Source organism: Fukomys damarensis, unplaced genomic scaffold, assembly GCF_012274545.1.
Source record: "Fukomys damarensis isolate Sample0158 unplaced genomic scaffold, DMR_v1.0_HiC HiC_scaffold_12, whole genome shotgun sequence".
Classification (NCBI taxonomy): Eukaryota; Metazoa; Chordata; class Mammalia; order Rodentia; family Bathyergidae; genus Fukomys; species Fukomys damarensis.
Genome location: NW_022900924.1, coordinates 46,053,511 through 46,065,341, shown reverse-complemented (window position 1 = coordinate 46,065,341; position 11,831 = coordinate 46,053,511). Strand labels below are relative to the sequence as shown.

At 37.7% G+C, this 11,831-nt stretch overlaps 1 non-coding gene across 1 annotated transcript; it reads left to right on the top strand.

Annotated features, from left to right (window-relative positions):
- The first annotated feature begins 6,724 nt into the window (after positions 1 to 6,724).
- Positions 6,725 to 6,828, top strand: LOC117285817. The gene has a single exon (XR_004516915.1). It is a non-coding gene; the product is annotated as a U6 spliceosomal RNA (small nuclear RNA).
- The last annotated feature ends 5,003 nt before the right edge of the window (positions 6,829 to 11,831 follow it).

Sequence of the window (11,831 nt, the reverse complement as noted above, 5' to 3'; positions counted from 1 at the left end):
AAAAAAAAAAAAAAAAAAAAGAATTACTGCCTGGAATATCCACGGAGAACACTATATCTAAAAGCAGATGTCAATGAGCAATTAATATCTCAACATACAATTACACTCTAGAGCCACCTAAAGTCTTACCACTCTGATAACTGTTAACTATTAGCAGCAGATCCTTTCTCTGGGAAGTTTCTATGCCAGAGTCCAGGAAAGAATCTCTGAGGCTAGACTTTACTGGGACAATTTAGTCCCAGTGTTGTGAATCATTTAACTAGTCGCACTTTATTGAAAAGTAGATAGATGTCAAAAAACGTCTTCACTTTCCCTGCAAATTATTCAAATCATAGTTCCTTGGCACCTCTCTTAAAACACAGCAGTTCCCACAGCACACCTACCATCTCCAGAACTTTCCATTCACTCAACACAATTCGGTAATGAGGCACTTTGGCGTTTTCAGTAAACAATCCCTCAGGGGCCCAGTATGTGCAGAGCTGGGTGCTGCGCAGGGAGGAGAGTGGATCAGATGTGGCATTGTCCTCGGGCACCTGAGAGGGTGATGGGAGATTTATGGAGTGAACCCAAAGGCTCCTTTTCACTCAAAACGCCTCTATGGTCCTTGACTATAAAAGGAGAGACAAGCATGTCATTGCCTTTGTAGGCCAATGTCTGATACAGTGTCCCCTAAAAGTCAACAAATAATAACACGAACCCAAATATATGCAAAATTAAACAAATAACAGCAGCGTTCAATTCTCAAAAGGGCTACAAAGAAATTCCGGATTTTATGGGAGCTTCTTTGTCATTGTTTTAGCCTCTCCTCTCGTCATTAACCTTTACTTTATTTTTTTTTCAGCTTTAATTGAGTTTATTGGTACATTTTAGGGATACAGTACAGTTACATTCATTGTTGGGATCTTGTACCGCTACATGACAAGTCTTGATTCTCATTTTTTCCCCTTACCTCTGCCCTCCCTTCACCCCCACCCTTTACTTTATATAAAAGTAAAGGGACTCTTGAGAACCTCCTGCTGTTCCCCACTTTCCAGTGTTTCCACGTGCTAATCTGTTCACTTGGAGACCTCGATCTGTCCTAATCTGTCCTCCTGAAAATTCCTATCTGTCTTTTCAAAGCCGTCCATGTCAGATACATCCGGACACCACTTCATAACCTCCCAGCCTCCCCTGTGCCTCACCCCATTTGTGGCAAAGGTTCTGCGCAGGCTTCCACCAACTTCCTGTGTCTGCCAGTGACTCACCATGCACTTTGGCCACCTGTCCCCACCTTTCCATGCTCAGTACTCTGCATGTAGAGTGCACAAGTGCCTGGTATCAAACCCTGGGCCTCTCTTTTGGAGAGTGAGTTTTGGGGATCTATCCTGGGGCCTTCACACTGGGCTGCATCTCCAGCCCTTTTTATTTTTTAAAGTTTGAGTCAGGATCATTTGTGAAGTTACCCAGGCTGGGCTCGAACTTGTGATCTTCCTATTTCAGCTTCTCAGAATTTTGGGATTACAGGCCTGAGCCATCATGACTGGCTTCTGGGTGGTCTTGAGATGATTTTAGAGATCCTGGGTGGGGATCTCTAAAATCTGTACTGATTGTTTGAATCAATCTAAGGAAAGAAAGCAATGAAGGAAGAAACAAAGGGAGGCAGAGTCAGGTACACAGAGCATCCCTGTAATGTCAGCGCTTTGAGAGACCTTGGCAAGAGGACGGCAAGTTCCACCCAAGTCTGGGAGCCTTAGGTAAGTTGTCTTAAAATAAAAAAAAAAAGGGCTAGATATGTAGCTCAGTGGGAAAACCTTACGTTAAATCCTCAGTACTGAAAAAAAATTACAGGTAAGATGTAAAAGAAGGAGGGAAGGAAAAAGGAACAGACACGGAAGAAGGAAAAATTATGAATATAAGCAAAACAGTCAAGCCGAGAAATAGATGTCATCAGAAAGATACCAACACAGAATTTATACTGAGCCTTTAGAAAAAAATTAGAGTGCTAATGTGAGTCCAATAGGACTACAGATGCGAATTTACCACCACTATGGTAAAATAAAAGTGGTAATTAGGAAATGTCACTGACTGACTGGAAATTCTCGGTCTAGCTAATACACCAAGGGGTCAGAAGCATCCATTCTCAGGCTTTCCTTGCAACGGCGATGTCCTCAATTCCATCTCTGAGAAGCTGTTGCAAAGATGGTGGAGTGGTAGGAGGTAGGAGGCTGAGACAGGACAACATGGGAATCAGCAGAAATTACTTCCGGCTTTCTTTCAAGTGACATCACAATGCTGCAAAGTGGGACTAAAATTTCACTGTGGCCAGCAACTCAATATGAATCCAAATGGGTGCTAGAGGCTTGGCAAGTGGAACAGGGAGAGATGTGGAAAAGTAGATCAGTGAGTCCTGAGTTACGAGACATTCTGTGGTGCTATTGTACACAAGGGTGACTACAGATAACAACAATGCACCGTGTGCCTCAAAAAACGAGAAGAAGGGGTTCTAAGAGTTTTCACAATAAAGAAATGGCCAATGAGGGACCAGCATATCTGACTTGACTTAAGCATTACACACCATACACATGTATTGAAACACCAGGTTGTTCCCTGCTAATGTGCACAAGCTTTATGGTCGTACATATTAGTCTATGCAGCTTAAATAGAAACAATAGAAATAAACTCTTTTACTGCACTGGTAAAATCCCTGACTCTCCTTGTATTTTGTTAAGCTGATTTTCTATTCACCCCCCCCCAAAAAAAAACTAGTGTTTTGGTTCTGAGCATCTACTGTGAGTGAAATAGCTGTGAACGTCTTAAGTTATAAACATCTGACATATGGAGAGACCGCCGGCGGTGTTCTCAAATATTGACACAATAAACACCAACAAGCTTTATTAAAATGTAGATGTTTGAACCTTCTACTAGTCCTTCTAAGTCAGAATTTTAGAGGTATGGCCCCCAAATCTGTTTTTAATACATGCCTCGTGTTATTTGGGAATATACGGTGGTGCCTTGGTTCACAATCTTAATTTATTCCATGACTCTGGGGAAGATGGTCACGTTCATGCCACGTTCATGTTCATGCAGCAAAGACAGATGTGTTTGCCACCCGATGAGGAGTTCACAATAGGAAGGAAAGTTTTTCCAAATGATTCTGTTTGGAAAATGAGTTGTTCAAGAATATAGTTGTTTATGAACTGAGGCATTACTGTAATCCTAAAATATCATCTTAAATAAACATAAAATTAGTGTCGATTGACTGAGTCTAAATGTGCCTATGTGTGTATTAAGTAAACACACATAAAGACCAGGACTAATAACTCTTGCTATTCATCGTAATTGCCCAAGTTAGTCAAATACCTATGTTTCCACAGAAAGGCAACATTTTCCTGGACTCTAACATTTAAAAAACAGCTATTTGGTTCCAACTATGAGTCTAATCAGATGGAATGGAAATCTGAAAAAGTCACTCAATGTAAAGTAAAAATTGTGTTGTAAAAGAAAAAAAAAACTAAAACAATCACACGATAAAACTTCACAAAATGGAAAAACCATAAAACTTATCACAAATGAGTGGGAAGCAAAAATTGGGTTTTTATTTTTGCTGTATAGTTTGCTGCCTATCTGTGAAAGGTTTTCTGCTGTGTTTTCCAAATGTCCCAGAATCCCAGAGTCTGTGAGTTTCTTCTGTGGTTAACACTCAAATGGGTATCAAGGAGCTCCTTTACTTGTCTTTGCTGGAAGTCCAGGTCTTAGTGAGCCTCCCCACTGGGCCTCTGGGCCTCATCCTCCACAGTGGATAGTCGTTGGTCTCCCATTCCATCCTCCTGTGGTCTTTCCTCCAGTCCACTGTGTGGCTCCAGCCTCAGAAGGCTGCTTCTTGCTCCCTCCGGGTCCTAGCTGTGCTTCTGGAATCACTTTTGTCAGACGTGGGCAGAGACACTTCTGCCAAGGGCTGAGAGGGGACAGCAGACTGTAGCAGAGCGAGGGCTTCACTTAGGTTGGGTGCTGATTGGAGGAAACTACAACACAGAGAACTTACAGGCAGACAGGGTGTTATTTGAAAGAAGCCATGGCCCTAAGACCCTCATTGCTAATTCCCTAGTGTGCAACTTCTTATCTAGCCCCTGAGGTCTCACTACTATATTTTATAGGTCAATCAGGCTGTTTAATCTCTGGGCTGCTGTTGGGATAGGATGGACTGCTTTCCCCAGTGGGAACCCTTTGAATGATATTTTCTTCTCCAAAACCCTAGTCACAGTTCCTTGAGTCCCAGAAAGAAAATAGTTTTCCCCCTTCTCAGTCAGAGCTCCTCTTCCTTCTGTTACTCACATTAGGGTTGAGTATACTGAGATAACTGTTGCTAAGATTGCCATTTCCCTTAAGAAAGCATTCCAATTCTACACACAGCATTATGTTCCTGGGCTTTTTGTATCCAAAATATACCAGACCACCAGATAGCTCATAATTCTCATCAATATATATATCAAATGTGCCTTCTCATTATCAGTATAATTCTCAGAGTCCAGATTATTCGGCCTCAACACCACCCATAACTTTGGTCTTTCAGTCGGGTTGAGCACTAATACCTTCTCAAATCAAATATTTTTCTGTGATATAGTATTCTGGCCCAGCCTATAGAACTTTTAACCTTTTTGAGATCTTATTGCTACAAAAGTTTGAGTAATATGTATATCTACCAAAATCACCAGCAATAAATAAATAAATATGGAGTCCATTAACATAATGTGGAATCACAAAGATCTACTAAAGTGAATCCTATTTATATTAGTAACCAGAACTTTAATTTCTCTATATGAAGCATCGTTATTTGGCATACTCTACTGCACAGGAGAAGTCTTCTGCAATAACAGTGACAGGTAATTGTCCTTTCGAGTGGTAGATTCAACACATGTCCCATCCCCTAACTGAGAAGATTATCTCCCAAAATTCAAGATTTCATTTCTTATGAAGGCAAAAATACCTTGCATCTGATAAATAACATTTTTCTAGTCTTTCCTGGTCAATTTATTACTTAAGATACGTCATTTCATTTATTTACTTGGTTAGTTGCTTTGATATGAGGATTTCATTTGGTTTTGGCCTAGAAAGTGTATCCAAGTAGAAGAAGATTATCAAAGTACATATGTTTGTTGATGATTTTTGTTTATCAACATAAGGTCTCACTGTCTACTTCAGGCTAGCCCTGAGCTCACTATGCATCTCAAACTGACATCACACTCACTGTGATTCTCCTGCCTCAGCCTCCCAAGTACTGGGACTACAGTTGTACACTACCATGTCCAGCCCATATAATTGTTTTTAAAGTATTGTTCTTTAGTCTCCTCTGTAGAGTTAATCATTATCTCCATTTCTACAATTAATAAATGAGAACAAGATAATACTATGTACAACACTAGTCAATTGCTAAGTAGTTTTGCTACTTATCTTCAACAGGAAATTATCTTAATTCTGTGTAGGAGACAGTAATTTATTGAAGTCTTATAGGAAATAGCATAACAGTGCATGAAACCGATATGTAGCAGTAAGAAAATATCATGGCCCATTCCTTATAGATTGCATATTTTGGTTGAATATTTATGCTGAAACTTTGACAATATGTATGTTAGGGTGTTTTGACATCTAATTAATTATCTTGTTAATTGGTTAATAAAGATAATACCTTGAAAGTTTTATACATTTTATAAATTTGTCTTAGGGGGATATGCATAGAAAATTTAAAAATTTCTTTTCTATGCTTCAATTCACATCTGTATCTATCTACCTATTTACTTATTTATCTTATCTATTTTAGAATAGAGCCCTATTTGTAGAAACAGGGAAATAAAAAGTACAAAACTCTCTTGCTTCTGAGACCTTTGGACTTGCTCCTTACAGTTGACTTATTTCCATTTTTTTCTTGCTTGTAATAGCTACATGGAGTGAGTGTATCAAAGATTTCTTTTTGCCAAGTTTTAATTGCAACTCATTTTTCAACCTCTTTTCCCCATCTACACGACATCCAGTAAAATAGCTTTGAAGAGCAAATGTACAGTTTGGGCAAGTATAATTTTGCTGATGAAATAGTTCCCAAATGAAATTAATTTGATTATTAGAAGTAAATAAAGAGAGTAAATGAGAGACAAACAATACCATCTCATTATGAGCACCTAAACCGCACAAAAGGAGCTTTCTAATTAGATGATCTTATTGCTAAAAAGAATGCCTCCCTTGCATTCATGGGTTCTTCCTCACTCAAGCAATTTAGAAAACAAAGACTCTACCACTGCCGCTAAATTAAAAGGAGTAACTTGTATCGCCGAATCTCCTGGGGAAAGCAACTGTGAGTGCCGAATGAAATACACAGCACAGATGTTGAGAACCACTGTGGAGCAGCCAATGCAGTCATGACGGGAAGATTCATGATAAAGGGAAAAAACGGAACTGTGGAGAGGAAGCCCAAGTTCTCCACACTGTTTCCACAGAGGCATCTGGTGCATGTTGGGGGTGGGAGCGAGGAGGATGAGCACAAAGGCTAAAATCCTGTGCAGACATTTTTAACAGCATCACTAGGTTGGGTGTACTTTAGGTTGAATTTTTATGTTCTCCCTCCCTCCCTACACCTCAGTCCTGCCCCTATGAAGGTAGTGGGAGAAGAGCACTTTGAGAGGTAACTAAGGTGAAAACAGTTCATGGGGCTGGCCTATGGGGCTGGATACAGCAGCCCTAACAAAAGAAAAGGAGAGTGCTCTCTTCAGCAGCACATATACTAAAATTGGAAAGATACAAAGATTAGCATGGCCCCTGTGCAAGGATGACACACAAATTTATGAAGTGTTTCATTTTTTTTTTTGCCAGCTGCTCCTCAGACAAGGGACTATTATCTAGAATACATAAAGAACTCAAAAAAATCAGGCCCCTCAAATATAAAGACCCAGTTCAAAAATGGGCATCTGAAATGAACAGGCATTTCTCATACAAAGAAGTAAAGCAGCAGGTAAATATATGAAAAAATGTTCAACATGACTTGTCATCCGAGAGATGCAGATGAAAATGACACTGAAATTCCACCTCACCCCAGAAAGAATGGCTGCTAACAAGAAATCAACCAATAGCAAATGTTGGTGGGGCTGTGGGGAGAAAGGAACCCTTCTCCAATGTTGGTGGGAGTGCAGACTAATGCAACCACTATGGAAATCAGTATGGAGATACCTCAAAGGGCTGGGATTAGAGGTTCCATTTGACCCAGCCACCCCTCTGCTGAGTATCTTTCCAAAAGAATTAAAAGAATCATACCACAGTGATATACGCACACCCCTGTTTACAGAGGCACAGTTTGTAATAGCTATACCATAGAAACAGCCCATCAGTTGGGGACTGAATAAAAAAGATGTGTTTTTTTCTATAAAATGGAGTCCTACTCAGCCATAAAGAAGGAGAAATTAGAGTCATTCATAGAAAAACAGATACATATTGAGGTCATACTCTTAAGTGAAATAAATGAGACACACGTGTGTAAATACTGAATAGTCTCTCTTTTAGTGTGAAAAACTAAAAGTGTAATAAGATCCTAATTGTATAACTGACAATGCGAAATGGGAAGAAAAAGGCTGAGGATGTAGGGGAAGTGGGAAGGGTAGGGGAAAAGAAATAAGTGAAAACAAAAAATATGGGAAAAGGAAAAAATGGAAAGAAAGTCTTTGTAAATAAGGAAGGGAGGAGGGGGTAAAGGGAGAACAGGGAAATGGGGAAAAAATGAGAACCAAGACCTGTCGTGTAAAGGTACAAGATCCCAATGATGAATGCAACTGTACTGTATATTTAAAAAGTACCAAAAGGGAAAAGAAAAAAATGTGAGAGAATGAAAAGATGAAAATAAAGTGTTTGTAGATGGGGAGGGGAGGAGGGGGTGAAGGGAGGGCAGAGGTAAGGGGAAAAAAATGAGAATCAAGACTTGCCATGTAAAGGTACATGATCCCAACAATGAATGTAACTGTACTGTATCCCTAAATGTACCAATAAACTATATTAAAAAAAAAATTAGCAGACCTATAAATGCCAGCTCTCCACCAGCTACATGACCTAGACAAGTTAATCATCAAACTTCAGTTTCTTGGCATATACAAAATAAAGATAATACTATGGTTACAAAAAGAAAAAAAAAAAAGTACCAATAAACTCAATGTGGAAAAAAAGAAAAAGAAAATAAAAGAAAAGGAGTGACCAGCTCCCTTCCCACCTGCATGAGCTGAGAAAATGACATAAGAAGACAAAGCAAGAAGGCAGCTATCTGAAAGCTGGGAAAAGAGCTCAGTCTTGCACCATGATACCAGACTCCCAGCCCTTAGAACAGTGAGAAAGTGACTTTTGTTCCTTGGCTGACACGGTCGATGGTTTTGTGTGAGGGAAGCCTAAGGGTTAACTGAGACTGGGAGAGGAAACCAAAGCTGAGGGAATGTGAGGAGGCGGTGCCCATGGCTTCCAATGGAGATGAACGGAGGGTTATAGCCTAGATACAAAGGCAAACTAAGAACAGATACATGCTCGGAAAAAGCCTGAAATATGACTTCAACACACCTGAAACTCCAACTGGATCATAGTTGTTACAGTCTGAATATGCCCCTCAAAGTTCATGTGTTGGAAATGTAAACCCCAATGCAATAACATTGCACCTCATAAGAAGGGGGTCATATCCCGAAGGCTCTGCTCACAAGTGGATTAAACCATCACTACAGGAGCAGGCTTGCTGCAAGAGCGAGTGCAGTCCCTCTGGCACTCTTTACCTTGCAACTTCTCTTGACCTTCCACCTTCCACTCTGTGATGGTGCAGCACAAAGCCCCTCAGCAGATGTTGGCGCCGTGTTCTTGGATTCCCAGCCTTCTGGCCATGATCCAAATAAAATTCTGTTCATTATGTTATCCAGGCTCTGATATTATATTAAGCAATGCAAAAAGGACTAACAGTGACATGCTTGTTCTGTGTCTCTAATCAGAAGAAAATTAGAATTCCTTTGAAGGAAGAATAACATCATGCAGAGATGTATGAATCTCTGCATTTTCTTCACAGATAAGCAGTATTTGCACAAAATGAAAAATAAGAATCAAAAGGCAGATGTGCCAAGACACAAGCCCATGCAACCACAAACCCAAGGGAGAGGGGGGCAACAAGCCTATAGATGATGTAAATGTTGGAGTTAAGAGCAAAACACCCTAAACTGATGTGTCATTATGTAAAATGAAATAAGGGAAAAGGCAGACAGGAAGATCAAGAGGTAATTATTTGTGGGAAAGCATAGCCTTGGTTTGAGAATCTGACAAGAATATTACCAGGAAGGAAAAATAGAGACTGTAGACAAAAACCCCGAGTACAAGAGAGAAGTGTAGAACACAGAAAAAAATAAGTAAGCAATTTATTAGTAAGTAAACTTAAATTGTATGTTAAAAAGCATACATTATGTTCGAGTAGAATTTATTCTAGTTATTAAGGACTGTGTCACTTAATATAATTCACCACATAAATTACATGATCTTGGCCCATGCAGAAAATTACTTAATAAAATTGACCAGCCCTTCCTGATTTAAAACATATTCTTAGCAAATTTGACTTATAGGAAACTAACTTATGCGGACAAATAATGTTTTATAGAATGCCTACAGCAAACATCAAAATATTGACAGTCTCCTGGAGATGAGGAATAAGAGAAAGTTGGTGCTACTGTTGGTTCTGTTTAACATCACACCAGAAGTTCTACCCAGGCAACAATCAAGAAGAAAGTAAAAATTTGTATATATTAAACAATATAACTTAAAAATCTATAAAGGAAAACTTAACACTGCTGGAAGTATAAATTACTACTAGAACTAAATGTTACAGTTGCCATTTTAACATACTTGGTTGGTAATTAATAGAACAGATTACTTAAAACAAAAACAAAAGATAGGAAAGATTTGGGCAGCATGATTATTTAATTTGAACAAACTGGTGCTTGTAAAAACTGCACACATCAGCTGGCAATTACACAGATTTCCCCAGGGGCACATGAAACTATTACCAAGAGTGGACCATAAACTGTATCATGAAACAAGTCTTCACAAATCTCAAAGGATTAAAATGACGTATAGTAGACTCCCAGAAAACAGTGGTATGAAATCATACATCAAGGACAAAAATTCCAAATTATTTGGATATAAGGCCACATATAATCCAATAACTCAGGTTTTAAGAAGATAATCTCAATGGAAAATTAGGAAAAAACAATAATGGAATAAGATAGATCACAATTTCTGTGATCTTAGAGAGAAATTTATAGCTATTAATGCTTACATTAGAAAAGAAGAAAAATTTTAAATCAATTTTGTAACTTACAAGCCAGAAAAACCAGCAAATCATACCCAAAGAATATAGAAGGAAGTAATGCTAATAACAACAGTAATAAATGAACCAAAAGACAGGTACGTAGTAGAAAACCATAACAAAGCTCAAAGTTCTTTAAATAATTAATGTACATGATAAACTTCTAACAAGACTAAGAGAAGAAAATATAAGTTATTGAAATTAAAAATAAGATGGAAGTATTTCTATACATTCTACAGACATTAACAAGATTATTATTATGAATGGTTTTTGCCAATTTGAGAATTTCATTGAAATGAACAAATTCCTTGAAGTATAGAACTCATTAAAACTAAAGATGAAAGAGAATATTAGAATCCTCTTATATCTATTTTAAAAACTGAGTCCATTTTTAAAAACCTTCCTACAGAGAAAAGTATAGGCCCAACGATTTTTCTCAGAAATTGTTCAAATATTAATGAAAAGACAAAACAGTCCTACACAACATCTATCAGAGGAAGAGAGCGAGGGTGAGAGAGAGGATGTTTCCAGTGTATTTTATTTCAAGAATATCAGAAAATGTAAATTTATAGGCTAATATCTTTTATGAAATAGAAGCCAAAATTTTAAATAAATAATTAGCTAATTGAATAAAATGAATAATCATAACTAGTATGTTTTATTTCAAGAACAAAAGGGTAGTTTAACAATAGAAAATAAATCAGTGCTCTTTACCACATAACAAAATCACAGAGGGAGGTTTTAATGTTTACCAAAATCAATAGCTCCTGCTGAAAAGCATAGTAGCACTGCAATAATAATCCATTTCATTATCTTGATACAGCACCAATATAGAACTTAGCATCAAATAACAGAAAGCCTGAATTATTTTCAGGCATTCACACATAAAAACTTAGGACCCCAAATTGACTTTCTAAAATGGTACAATGGGCTCCAAATAGACCCCTAAGAATTGATGTCACCCAGAACACATTCAATAACCAATCACAACTAAATAAAAATTAATTAATACATTAAAAAGCACTTTATTACTTGAAAAAAGGTAAAATTTAACAATAAGTTATAGGCAATTATAATATGAAACATTTAGTTTGGAACATAATACAGGAAATACATATAAAATTTTACGATGCATTTATTTAAAAATAATATCAAAAACAAATTCAGGGCCAGGGATTTAGCTCAGTGGCACCACTGCCTGCCTCACAAGTGCAAGGTCCTGAGTTTGATCCCCAGTACCTAAAAAGGAAAAAAAAAGAAAGAAAGAAAAAATCAATAAATTTCAAGTCTAGGGGCTAGAAAAAAAGAAATGAGAGCAAAGAATACAAATAAAGGACAGAATTAAAAATTAAGACAAAGAATAAAGGAGAAAGAAGTTACCAAAAACCAAAAAGCCAATTATTTTAATAACTAACAAAATAGATATATGCATGAGAAAAGGAATCCCAAATATTGAACAAAATATAAGATGAAAATATTACATAGATTGTCAAATTCT